This window comes from Onychostoma macrolepis, chromosome 03 (assembly GCF_012432095.1).
Source record: "Onychostoma macrolepis isolate SWU-2019 chromosome 03, ASM1243209v1, whole genome shotgun sequence".
NCBI classification, from domain to species: Eukaryota; Metazoa; Chordata; class Actinopteri; order Cypriniformes; family Cyprinidae; genus Onychostoma; species Onychostoma macrolepis.
The window spans coordinates 46,803,762-46,817,600 of record NC_081157.1 but is presented as its reverse complement, the minus strand read 5'-3'; the positions used below and the strand labels follow the sequence as shown (position 1 = coordinate 46,817,600).

General features: G+C 41.4%; 1 long non-coding RNA gene across 1 annotated transcript; it reads left to right on the top strand.

The window, feature by feature from the left end:
• The first annotated feature begins 1,666 nt into the window (after positions 1 to 1,666).
• LOC131536394 (uncharacterized) lies at positions 1,667 to 4,016 on the top strand. The gene is made up of 3 exons (XR_009269945.1): positions 1,667 to 2,228; positions 2,509 to 2,901; positions 3,829 to 4,016. It is a non-coding gene; the product is annotated as an uncharacterized LOC131536394 (long non-coding RNA).
• Positions 4,017 to 13,839: the final 9,823 nt, after the last annotated feature.

The window sequence follows — 13,839 nt, the reverse complement described above, 5'->3', positions numbered from 1 at the left end:
ATATTTTTATTTCTAAATTATATTACTTTTATATTTACATTTACATTTTACATTTTATGCATTTAGCAGACGCTTTTATCCAAAAGCATTCAGGCTGTACATTTTATTTTATTTTTTTTATCAGTATTAATTGATTTAATTTTTATCTGTTTTTAAGATTCCACCTAAGACAACAAAAGAAAGGTCACAGGCCTATAGGGACAAAATAAAAGCTGACCCTATAAAATATGAAGAGAGACTTAAAAGAGACAGGGAGAGATACCTGAGGAAAAAAGAAAAAGGAGTAGTAAAACATCTCTGTTTAAATGATACAGTTTCAGGTGTTCTTTACAGTTACTCTTTACACAAGATGAGTGTTCATTTAAGAGACCAGTGAGAACATTTCAGTATCAAACTCTCACAATTATATAGCCTCATAATTATCTCACAATGTTGAAATTTTGATGCATCATTTATTGCTTATATTTTTGCCTTGCCATCAGTTGTGTCAGTTATTTACAGTATGCACTGTGACCGTTCATCTGTGAGATAAATCAATGTTATACATCAAACTCAGCACTACACTAAAAACAGGTGTGGTTATGTTTAATGACTTTGTGAATTGAGTTTAATGAGTTTAAGACATTTTCTAATAAATATCTCTCTACATTCACGTTAATTCATTGTCATTTCCACAACACCCTGTCATTTCCATGACCACACCCATTTTAAAAAAATATTTATAAAGTTCTCAGCACACATTAAAAATGTATCCACAATTTATGAGATCATGCTCTACTTAATATGAAAAGTTATTTATTTTCTAATAAGCTCTTACCCAAACCAATATTAAATTTCAGAGTGTGACAGGTGTACAGTTCAGCATTTGGTCCTTAGGGCAGTTAATCTATCTCATTGACAAATGTATAATTATTGTACATTGTGGAAAAACTGGTAAAACTAGTTACAAAAATGATCTTAGACAATTCTTGAGTGGCATAAGTTATTCTATTTTTAAATAACAGCTGTATAATAAGATGTGGTGGAAATGACATTTGTTCATTGCAGGTCGGAAAAAAAACGTAAAATATTAACAATTTCTCTTGTAATCTAAGTTTGTCCTCTTACAGACCTTAAAACTAGACAAATTATTTAAACTAATGAGACTGTGTTATGTGACTTTTGAACAAGTTTTTTTTTTTATTCAACTTCACAAGGCTAAAAGTGCCCCTAGTTGAAGAACCGCCCATATACCCTATTACTTGTATTTGTGTGCTTAAGGCCCATTCACACCAAGGATGATAATGAATCGATAAAGATATAGTTCTAAAAATGGTTCTCAGTATTAAAGAATAGCAGAGTGCACACTACAGCTGTCATGATAAAGGCACAGGGAAACACTTTCAGAATGATTTTTTTCCCGGTTGATGAATGATACAAACATTGACACCCAATCAGAATCCATCCTGCTATCACAAGCTAGAGAATTTAAAGCGGCAGACGTGCATGCACTTAGAATAAACAGAAGATATCATTCGATGGTGTGGACACTAATATCATTATCTTTATAGTTTTTGTTCTTGGTGTAAACAGGTTTTCACATTATTATCTTGAATAAATTAATCTGCTGTATATAATATTCTATGTTCTCTATTTGTTTCATAACAGTACGTTTCACCACCCCAAGTGTTGACCCCTGCTATAACTATAACTTGGAGAGCAACAAACATTTCTTACAATATTAACAATATAAGGTGTGACAACTTCCAGGGCTGGTACAGGCTGTTCTAAAACAGTCAGAATGCCCAGATGCCAGAATCATGTGTTAATCAATACATGTGTGGCACTTATTATCCAATGTGGCTCAATGGCTCTCATCCGCGACTGGAAGATTGAGTGGTCACCCGTCAGGTCTGTGGCTCCGGATGGACTGGCTGCTGTACTTACAGATCTCTCCCTATACAAGTCAAAGCCTGTCCAGGAAATTACTATGTTTATGAGTTTGTCAGGCCAATATTCTGTGGAGCTTACTGTGCAGGTGAGCATTTATTAATGTGTATTTCAGTCATTTACCTTTCTGTGTTATTTAAAATTATATTGATAAAAACAATTGTTCCTGATATCAGATGTCACAAAGCTTAGTGCAGCCTTTTTGACAACAGCATCAACACCAAGAACAGCAACAACACCAATAACAACAAAGGCAGCAACAACACCAACACCAATGACTCCACCAATCATAACCACTGGTAAAGTAATGTCTTGCTTATTTCATGAACTCCCATGAGCATCTTTTTGGACATGTATTTTAATTACATGAACTCTCCACATTTTTCTGTTCATCCCACTATCACACATGTGTGCAGTCAATCCATAGCAAAAGTCATTTTTGTAAAGACCACTAACATAAAAGATGCATGACAATTTGCATACAGTGGGGGTCTCCTCAGAATGTTTAGATATGCCTCTGTTCAAATGACTCAGTTTGTTTTTGTGTTGTATTTAATTTATCTGTGCTTCTCCTCTTAGGTGTAAGGGTTCACTGTTCTGAACTCATCTGCTCGGAGGATGAACACTGTGGGGAAACAAATAGTGTTTATGGCTGTTTATGTAACACGTATCATTACAGATGGCATTCTGAATCTTTTGGTTGGAAGTGTTTAACAACAGTTTTTTTGGCCTTTTAATAACATTTTTTTTTTTTTTTATAATTCAACTTTTTAATGTTTTCTTTCAGATTTCTCAGAAATCTGTGAAAGCAGCTCTGGCTCCATGTCTGTGTTTCGCTCTCAGCTCTTTGAGGCTGGTTTTTCAGCTGATATCTTACATCTCAATGATCCCAGCTGCAAAGGAACAGTGCGGAATGGCAGAGTGGAATTTCATTTTGACAACGATGAACACATCTGTGGTACAAACCTTGTGGTAAGATTCATTTATGTATAATCTATTCAAGTAAACCAACCAAACTGGGGGCCAAACTCTCACTGATGAATCAATCTGTAACTTCAAAACAAAGGACTCTGAGGGTGCTTTCACACTAGCACTTTTGGTACACACCCGGGGTTCGATTGACGTCAGAGTTTGGTTCATTTGGATGATGTTAATCCAAGCGGAAGTGAACCGCTATTAATGCGGTATTGTTTGATAAAAACTTGTGCTTGTGTGTGTGTTTCACTCACTTTCCTGACGAACGTGACTGACGCGCTACAAGCAGAGAGCTGTATATCTCATTTCTGTTTGCCTTCAGCATTCTTTAGAGCATTTTCAGTACATTCGTAAGACAGACGTAAGTGCCGTTATGTACTGAAGCTTTGGAAACAATGTGTAGCATTTGGACCAATCAGACACACACTTTTTATTTGATTTAACAAATTAAATTAGTCATTAGATTAACAAATAGTCACATACCCGGGTGCCAGTATGTCTGTGAATGACTCCAGGCCCCAGGTTACCATGGCAACCAATCTGATAACACTAATTTTACATAATTTTACAAGGAAAGCGGGCAGAGCAACACATTTCATTTCCCCTTAGGAAAGAAGCATAATGCCCATAAACTAAATGTACTATCAATAGGCTAGAATATTTACTTCAAAATTATGTGAAAATCATTCTGCTTACTCATTCACAGAAAACAATATATTGATTTACATATTTAAAGACATGTTTTGTGATCGAAAGCCTATATGCGAGGGAGTGGCAATGGCCTTGAATATTAATGCCAGGGATGCTACAATACTTATTTTGCTGTCTTCTTGTGGAGACTTAGTGCACAATGTATGCTTCATTTTTGTTCAGTTATATTCAATAGGGACTTACAAACCTTGATTTTGTCTTTTTCTTCTATAGGACTGTAACTCTGGACAGCACTGGAGAAAGCGCAGGTCTCTGGACTTCTATGACAGTTCTTCCATATCCAAGGGTCCTCTGATGGTGTCAGAAGGAAACACAGGTGAACATTCACTTAACTTTTAGTCGTTAATAAGTTAATATTTCTGTCATGAATACATTACATTTCACTGCACTATGCATTATATTCCCTGTTCACAGATAAGAGGGTAAAAGACGGTATCCAAGGCTTCTTCTCTTTGTGCTTTTCTGATGGTGTTACTTGTTCCTCTGATAAGTGTCTTTATCTTTTTTTAGTAAAAAAGATAAAAATCTTTTCTTCCAAAAAAAAAAAAAAAAAAAAAAAGTACATCTGAATTTTACATATTTCCAATGCCGTTTTAAAGATGCTGGCAGGGATGCCAAACTGATTGTGGGTTTCTTAATGTTTCTTTACTTTATAGCAGTTATAATTTGGCATAATAAGTGAATTGTTTAATCAGGTATAAAAATAATTGCATACTACTATATTAATCTTATTTTACACGAGAAGATGTGGAACAATGGCAAAGGCAATCAGATTCATGTTTATTAAAGTCATGAAAAAACATTAAAAGACTCCTTTTCTGTGTTTCTGTCTCAGTTCATTTAAGCTTTAAAAATTAATATGCTTGTGTAGCAGTTCAAGGAAGTGAAATAAATGTAATTTTACTAAGAGAATAGAAAATGCAGTAAAATGAAACAATGATTTTTGTTTTTATAGAACTGTTAAGTTTTCCTAAAATACAGATATTCAGACCACTGGAAAAAAAAAAAAAAAAACATAAATACTGTATATCTATGTACATATACATAAATATAATTAAGTGATAACTGACCATTATTGACCTGGTGTAACATGGCTGACGAGACGTGAGACGTGCGGATCCATTCGCAAGCTTTTATTAGGCAGAGACGTGGTCGTACAGGCAGGGTCGAAACAATGGCAAACAGGCATGGCAGGGACAAGACAAAGAGTAATCCTAGAGCAAGCAAAGGTCGATGATCGGCAAACAGTATCCAGTGGGCAAGGCAAAGAGATAATCCAGGGAACACGGGCTAGAATCCAATACGGGGAAACCTATCAGGGGCTTGGTAGAGTTGCTACGGCTAGGGGAGCGGTAAATGCATACAATACTCGGCAGAGAGGCAGAGAAGGTCCAAGGCTTATAAAGCGTGTGTGATCAGTATGTGCGTGGGATCAGGTGTGCGTGTGATTAGTGCAATGAGTGATTGGTGACAGCTGTGATCAGTGTTGGATGATGGGAAATGAAGTCCAGTGTGGTGTGTGGTGTGAAAGTCCATGTGGTGAGCGAGTGACCTCTGGTGGTGAATGGAAGTGCCGACTGGATTCGTGACAGAGCCCCCCCCCTAAGAGCGGCTTCCAGACGCTCCACACAGTCTTTAATCCAGGAGGGAGGTGGAGCGGAGGCGGAACAGGGGGAGGGATGGAGGGCCAGGTCCTTGTGGAAGCGGAGTGATCTGGGACCGAGGTAGAGCCGGCAGAGCAGGAAGCCAGGGCGGAGCAGGCGGGACTTGAGCCCACCAGGGCGGAGCAGGCGGGACTTGAGCCCACCAGGGCGGAGCAGGCGGGACTTGAGCCCACCAGGGCGGACCCGGCGGGACTTGAGCCCACCAGGGCGGACCCAGGCGGGACTTGAGCCCACCAGGGCGGACCCAGGCGGGACTTGAGCCCACCAGGGCGGACCCAGGCGGGACTTGAGCCCACCAGGGCGGACCCAGGCGGGACTTGAGCCCACCAGGGCGGACCCAGGCGGACTTGAGCCCACCAGGGCGGACCCAGGCGGACTTGAGCCCACCAGGGCGGACCCAGGCGGGACTTGAGCCCACCAGGGCGGACCCAGGCGGGACTTGAGCCCACCAGGGCGGACCCAGGCGGACTTGAGCCCACCAGGGCGGACCCAGGCGGGACTTGAGCCCACCAGGGCGGACCCAGGCGGGACTTGAGCCCACCAGGGCGGACCCAGGCGGGACTTGAGCCCACCAGGGTGGACCCAAAGATCTCCACGGCAGTGCAGAAGACCACCAGAGCCCGACAGCAGACCACCACGACGGCGCAGATAGAGCACGAGCCCACCAGGGCGGTGCAGAAGACCACCAGAGCCAGATAGTGGACCACCACAGCGGAGCAGGTGGAACAGGTGGAGCAGAAGACCAGAGCGGAGCAGACGGACCCGAAGACCACCACGACGGATCAGGAACCCACAGCAGAGCCTGGGAACTAGGGAGAATGGAGACACAAGGAGGAGGAGACAGAACATGCACAGACACAAGGACTGAGGTAGGGAACATAGGAAGTTTAGAATTAGTCTCCATAGCAGTGACAGGATAGAACGAGAGTTCATTGACGGCCTCCCTAGCCGTGACAGGGCAGGACGAGAGTTCAGGGACGGCCTCCTTGGCCGAAACAGGACAGGACGAGGAATCAAGGACGGCCTCTGTGGCCGTGGCAGGGCAAGACGAGAGTTGGTGAGTGGATACCACTGACACCTCCGGAGGTTCTGCAGCGGTTGCCGCCACCTCTGGAGGTTCTACAGCGGTAACAGTCTCCTCGACCGCAACTCGACAGACCGAGAGAACATTGCAGGGCGCCACCACCATACAAGAGGCTGAGGCGAGCCCGGCCGCTTCGGAAGGTTCTGCAGCGTGTGCCGCCACCTCGGGCAGCTCTGCGGTGGTGTACGCAGCCCAAACGCAACATAAAGCGGTTCCCATCAGGGGAAGTGCCTCGGACAGGGGAATATGCATAAGAACAGGAGGGTTAGTGTGAGTTGGTTTGGGGATACCAGCAGTGCGTGCAGACACCAGCGGTACATCCCTCAAACTAGACATCAAATTGGGATTGACATGAAGTGACTCCGGAAGGTCAGCCGTGACGGGCTGCGACTCCGGAAGGTCAGCCGTGAGGGGCTGCGACTCCGGAAGGTCAGCCGTGAGGGGCTGCGACTCCGGAAGGTCAGCCGTGACGGGCTGCGACTCGAAGGTCAGCCGTGACGGGCTGCGACTCCGAAGGTCAGCCGTGACGGGCTGCGACTCCGGAAGGTCAGCCGTGGACGGGCTGCGACTCGAAGGTCAGCCGTGACGGGCTGCGACTCGGAAGGTCAGCCGTGACGGGCTGCGACCGAAGGTCAGCCGTGACGGGCTGCGACTCCGGAAGGTCAGCCGTGACGGGCTGCGACTCCGGAAGGTCAGCCGTGACGGGCTGCGACTCCGGAAGGTCAGCCGTGACGTGAACAGCTGAGACGTGCTGCTGTGACTCTGGACGAGCAGCCGTGACGTGCTGCTGTGACACTGGACGAGCAGCCGTGACGTGCTGCTGTGACACTGGACGAGCAGCCGTGGACGTGCTGCTGTGACACTGGACGAGCAGCCGTGACGTGACTTGACCTTAGGAGATCAGCTGAGACGTGAAGTGACTCTGGGCGAGCAGCGGTGACGCGTGCTGCTGTGACTCTGGGCAGCAGCGGTGACGCGTGCTGCTGTGACTCTGGGCGAGCAGCGGTGACGTGCTGCTGTGACTCTGGGCGAGCAGCGGTGACGTGCTGCTGTGACTCTGGGCGAGCAGCGGTGACGTGCTGCTGTGACTCTGGGCGAGCAGCGGTGACGTGCTGCTGTGACTCTGGGCAGCAGCGGTGACGTGTTGCTGTGACTCTGGGCGAGCAGCGGTGACGCGTTGCTGTGACTCTGGGCGAGCAGCGGTGACGTGCTGCTGTGACTCTGGGCGAGCAGCGGTGACGTGCTGCTGTGACTCTGGGCGAGCAGCCGTGACGTGAACAGCTGAGACGTGCTGCTGTGACTCTGGGCGAGCAGCGTGACGTGCTGCTGTGACTCTGGGCAGCAGCGGTGACGTGCTGCTGTGACTCTGGGCGAGCAGCGGTGACGTGTTGCTGTGACTCTGGGCGAGCAGCGGTGTCGTGCTGCTGTGACTCTGGGCGAGCAGCGGTGATTTGGCTCGACCCGTGAATGGCAGCAGTGACCTGATGGGGTGTACTTGTGGCCACCATTTTGTGAATGGGCTCAACTGTCGCCACCATTTCGTGAGCACACGCTGGTACGTCTGCCATTTCAGTCACCGACGCAGCGTCGCGTTCCTCTTCCGCGACACCCACAGTAAACAAAGAGCCAGCACACCGCAAAGCATAGTCCATAAAATCCCTTAAACTAACATTAAATTTTCCCTCAGGTAACTATGACTTTATGGGTTCACTTAGTCCAAAACGAAAAATGTCTTTTAGAACCACTTTGTCAAATGGTACTTTGTCAGAAAGCACACAAAACTGAATGACATACTCCTCAATGGATAATCTCCCCTGACGCAGGTCAAGCAGCTGACTGAAGGGGTCCATACCTGACAAAGGTCCGTTAGAAAAGCTGCTGGATCCTGGTGTGGCCGAGTATTCTGTAACATGGCTGACGAGACGTGAGACGTGCGGATCCATTCGCAAGCTTTTATTAGGCAGAGACGTGGTCGTACAGGCAGGGTCGAAACAATGGCAAACAGGCATGGCAGGGACAAGACAAAGAGTAATCCTAGAGCAAGCAAAGGTCGATGATCGGCAAACAGTATCCAGTGGGCAAGGCAAAGAGATAATCCAGGGAACACGGGCTAGAATCCAATACGGGGTAAACAGTGTCCAGACAGCAAGGCAAGGGTTAATCCAGGGAACACGGGTAGAACAAACACGGGGAAACCTATCAGGGGCTTGGTAGAGTTGCTACGGCTAGGGGAGCGGTAAATGCATACAATACTCGGCAGAGAGGCAGAGAAGGTCCAAGGCTTATAAAGCGTGTGTGATCAGTATGTGCGTGGGATCAGGTGTGCGTGTGATTAGTGCAATGAGTGATTGGTGACAGCTGTGATCAGTGTTGGATGATGGGAAATGAAGTCCAGTGTGGTGTGTGGTGTGAAAGTCCATGTGGTGAGCGAGTGACCTCTGGTGGTGAATGGAAGTGCCAACTGGATTCGTGACACCTGGGGCTTGTACCATGAAGCCGGTTTAGCTGGCTAGCCAGCTACGATTCAGTTTAGTTTACACCAACTCTGGGTGCCATGAAAGTGGTTTGGCCTTTAGCTTTGTTCCGTACCATAGTAATTTACGCTCCACGGCTAACCTACTCCAGAGGACTGTTTCACAAAAAACAAGTTTGCCAAATAAGCCTGGGGCCTGTACCATGATGGTGGCTGAACAAACTCAGGATTACAGGATTAGTTTTGAGTTGACAAAACCAAACCAGTCCAATCCGGCTTTGTTGGTACCATGAAGCTGATCATCAACTTTCTGTCAACTCAAGCTTGATCCTGAGTTAACGGAGCACGTGCACATGAAAGTGTGACATCAGTAACGAGCAGCCAATCACATGCCTTAAAACTATGATTCACTTCTTGTGAGAGAGTCAGTGCGAAGATTAAAAGATTGAACAATATGAAGAATTTAAACACATTTACAAAGCACGATCATGAAACGATATATCCATGAAAGAGGAAAACTTAAAGATAACATCTTACCATATAAGTGCAAGTAAAAGTTGTAAAGTTAGTTTATAGAGTTGATAATATTTATAGGTATAAAAACATTTAAAAATCTAAGCTAATATGTAGTCATGTTTAAAGCTATTGATTATAAAACTTATTTATTATCTATACTATCTATATATTTACATTGATTTTAAATAAAAGCTTAATAATTACTATTAAACTAAGCTGGCTTGTGTAATGGATTAAGGGTATAATATAAAATAATTATAAGAAATAATAATCTCTAAAAATCAGATGATTTTATATTTAAAAATGTTTTACTATGTAGTGTCCTTTAATTTGTAGGAAGAGAAACTGGAGGAGTGGCTTTATTGCGTCAGAGACGTGTCACTTTGCCTGAAGCTGATTGGTCAAATTTTGGTTTGAGATCTCTAAACCAGAACATAACCTGCCCCGAAGCAGATTAGCCAGATGGTACATAAAACCCAGAGTTGACGCAAACTAAACTGAAACTTACCTGGCTAGCCAGCTAAACCAGCTTCATGGTACAGGCCCCTGGCTTATTTCAGTTAGCCTGACTCATTTTCAAATGATTTGGCTCCATAAAGCACATTTACCATAGCTCAAGCTCAGTCACTGTGACAACTTATGCTGGGAAAACTGGTCCAGAGCAGGCTTACTGTCAGGCTAAGCTGAGCTCCTCTAACACTGACCAATAGGAACACAATTATATTATTTACCACTGAATCTCTCACATACAAATATTTGAATTTATTATAAGCCAAAAAATAAAAGTATACATAAAATGCAACTTAAATAATACATCAAATAAATAAAAAATATAGGCTACAACAACTGTATTTAAAGGGGTCATGAACTGTTTCCATTTTTTTATTATTATTATTTTGTACTGTTCTCTGAGGTCTTCTGCATGGTTTCTGCGTAGACCATGGGCGAATCAGTGGGCGGGGCTAAATAGGCAGTGATGTCAATCTCCTTCTGTGGAGGCAGTGCTTATCCACACTATTACATCATAGAGTAGAACATACCTAAAGCTGTTGTTTGTCAGACTGCCTTCTGTTTTAAGACTAATGAGAAAGTTTTGAGTTCTGAAATTTGCAGGATGTTTTAAGATTAAGAGTACAATGATATCTTATATATTAAAAGATCAAGGGAATTTTGGTGTCTCAGTTAATGACCCCTTTAAGGCAATATCAATAGACATTGAGGGGAACATGTCCTCAATATTTGATCTAAAAGTAGACCTTTTTGCAGTTTTCCTGTCATTTTGTTTTTAATTATGAGGATCAAATACTTCCTTTTGGTAACTTTCTGTGCAATAATTTGTGCAGGATTAGCTTGTCTGCTGTTTGCACCGAAAATATTTACTACAATATTGTCAAATTTCTTACTAAGATCATGTACCACCTTTTTCAGTCCACAACAAACACATTTATGTGAATGGAGTGCTGACACAGTATGTTCATTTTAATATTTTAATCAGTATTTTCTTCTTGCTTCTAATCATGTGTCAAAGATATTGTGTCAAGCTAGTTTAGCAAGTTTTACCATGTTTTACCAAGTTTTACCATTTACGACACACTATTTTCCTGTTTAACATTGCAAAGCTTTGACACAATCTGTATTATAAAAAGTGCTATATAAATAATGGTGACTTGACTTTACATACACATACATACATCACATGCATCCACCCACCCTCACACACCCCTGTCATGGGGACAGTTGCAGCATTTGACTTTGTCTATTAAAGAGTAAATTGTACATATATTATGATAAGTACACATGTTACAGCAGTGTGGGTGGGTAGTTGACAGATATGGCTTTATTGAAATAAAATTGTGGCTTTCCAATACAAACAATCTCTGAGAAACTGAAGTTAATGTAAAAAGTGCTGCAACATGCCCACTCTCTCCTAGCCGATATGCAGATGGTAAAAATCAGCTGATAAATATTGGTGGCTGATACATTGGTGCATCTCTAGATCAACACTATATAACTTACTTTCACACATTAATTACTATTTTAACTAAACATGTTTAGACAATTGACCTTTAACTCTAAACCTCTGAGTTAGTCCTCCTCTTGGTAAAACACAGAGGCTGTGGCTCACTATTATTATCACTATTATTAAACATTAAAAATAGTGATCACTTAGGTTAAATCCTACGTTTTCCTACCATTTCTATGAAAGACTTTTACCTTTGTAAAATAGGTTTAAATGTTAACAACAGCTATAATGGACTATATTAATTATAATGGAGTGAGATAAATAATTTAATTATTCACTTCATCCTTCAACTGCTTTTTATTTTGATTATTGGTTCAAAAATATGCTTGCTTGCTTGTTTGCTAGGAAGTTTACACCTAAAACCAGGAAGACTCTATAATAACCGTATAAGTGTCAGTCCTCTGTCGTGTGTGTCATGTGTTCCCGCCTCTTGTTTCCTTATTTGGTCATGTTCCTGTCCTTGTTAAGTGTGATTATTAGTTTATTCAGTTCAGGTGTGTCTATTTATCAGTAATTATCATGTGTATTTAGTTCCTGCCTGTGTTTGTCTGGTCTACTCGTTATTCTCCGGTGTTCCTATCTGTGTCAACCTTGCCTTCTTGTGCCCTGATGTCATTAAAGACTATTATTTTGAAGTTTATCCTCGTCTGCGTGCTCCTCGTTCCTCCCTGCTGTGTGCACCGTGACAATAAGAAGTTCAATTTACTTAATTTTTCTTTTGCACGAGTAGTTAAGTAAAATTTAAATAGAGAATTAAGTAAAATCTACGTAACTAAGTTATCTAAAATTAGTAAAGGAAATAAGTACATTTAACATGACCAGGTAGAGTTTGATGAGCAATTTCTACTTAATAATTTTAAGTTTACCCTACAATACTCAAGTACATTTCACTCAGTCACGGTTTGTAAACTTTACTCAAACAACATAGCACTGAAAAAAAAAAATGCCTATAAAGCATGTGGTTAAGTTACAAGCACTTACGTAAGCAAGTAGACTGCTTGTTATTCATTTTAAGGTAATATGTTGACTCAATATAGCTATTAACTGAATGAACACAGAGACCTGAATACTTGGCACATGATACACAATGACGGTGACAATCAGTGAATAGTGTTTGAGTATGAATGGGTCATTTTGAGTAAAAAATTAACTCCAGATGTCACAAAACAGCAAGTTACTTAACCTAACAACAAAAGTAACCACAAAACAGTGTAAATACATCTCGAAAACAGCAAAAAAAAAAAAAGATTACCTTATTAATTATTCATGCCCAAGTGCATGATGGGAACAACAGGATCATGACGTTGATATTTACTTAAACAATATTTGTAAAAATAACAAACAATTCCAAGTAAAATATACTTATAAGTTCAAACTTTAAATTCTACAAGCTTAAATTGAGTACTAATATAGAATTTGGGTTATTCCACCGAATGGGTGACATTTGCTTCCAAAACTCTTTAAAAAAAAATAATTTTCTATATTTTTTAAAGACTGAATCTAGTAATACACATATTTAACTATTCAAAATCTGTATTGGTCAATCTCAGGTAACTTTATTTAATTTTTTACACAATTTTTAAGTGGAAGATGCATGCATTTTTCTCAGTCCTGTTACCAAAATTCTAATGTCTTTTAAAAAGCATGTTTAAAATGATGTCAACAAATTCCTTAATTTCCCCCTCAGGCAGGTGTTTATTTTAATGAAATTGTTGGTTTCATTGTCAAAAAACATTATTTTATCATAAAAAGTCACTATTTATCTACACAAGGTGTATTTTTCATTTCATTTCATTTTAAAGGGGACTTAAACCTCAAGCTTATCAATTTTCTATGATGCAATTTATTCAACAATAGGATCAATTATGAACCAAACTTAATTTAAAAAATAGTGTTTTAACTTTATTTTTTAAAGAAAAAACTATTTAGTAACAGGAATGAAACTGGTAACAGGAAGGAGTATCCATTATATTAGTATACAGGTTTGACTACACATGTGAGGTGTTAATGTCCGCACTGATACAGTGAAAGTGTTGAACATTGACTAGTGAGCTGACCTCACTGCTAAAAAAAGCCAAATCATGTTTATATTTAAATGTAGCGGTCTGTTGAGGTTTTTGTTAGGGTTATGTTTAAGGGTAGAGGACAGGTTATAAGATAGTATATAAATAACTAAAATATAATTAATATTAAATTAAAATTAATATTAAAAATAATAAACATAAATAATACCTTTTCAGTTTTTCTGTGGATATTGTTTTCTTATCACAGCTCACACTCAAACGCCATTCCATATATGAGTCTAATACATAATTGCCACAGGACAGAAATCATACATTTTCTGTCATACTTGCAGGAAAGTAATATAAAACAACAATGTAGGAACAACCATAGGTTTTCTCTGGGCAAAAGCATTGTCTCAGTGTGGATAGAAGGCCAAAACGTTGAGAAAAAGATGCATTTT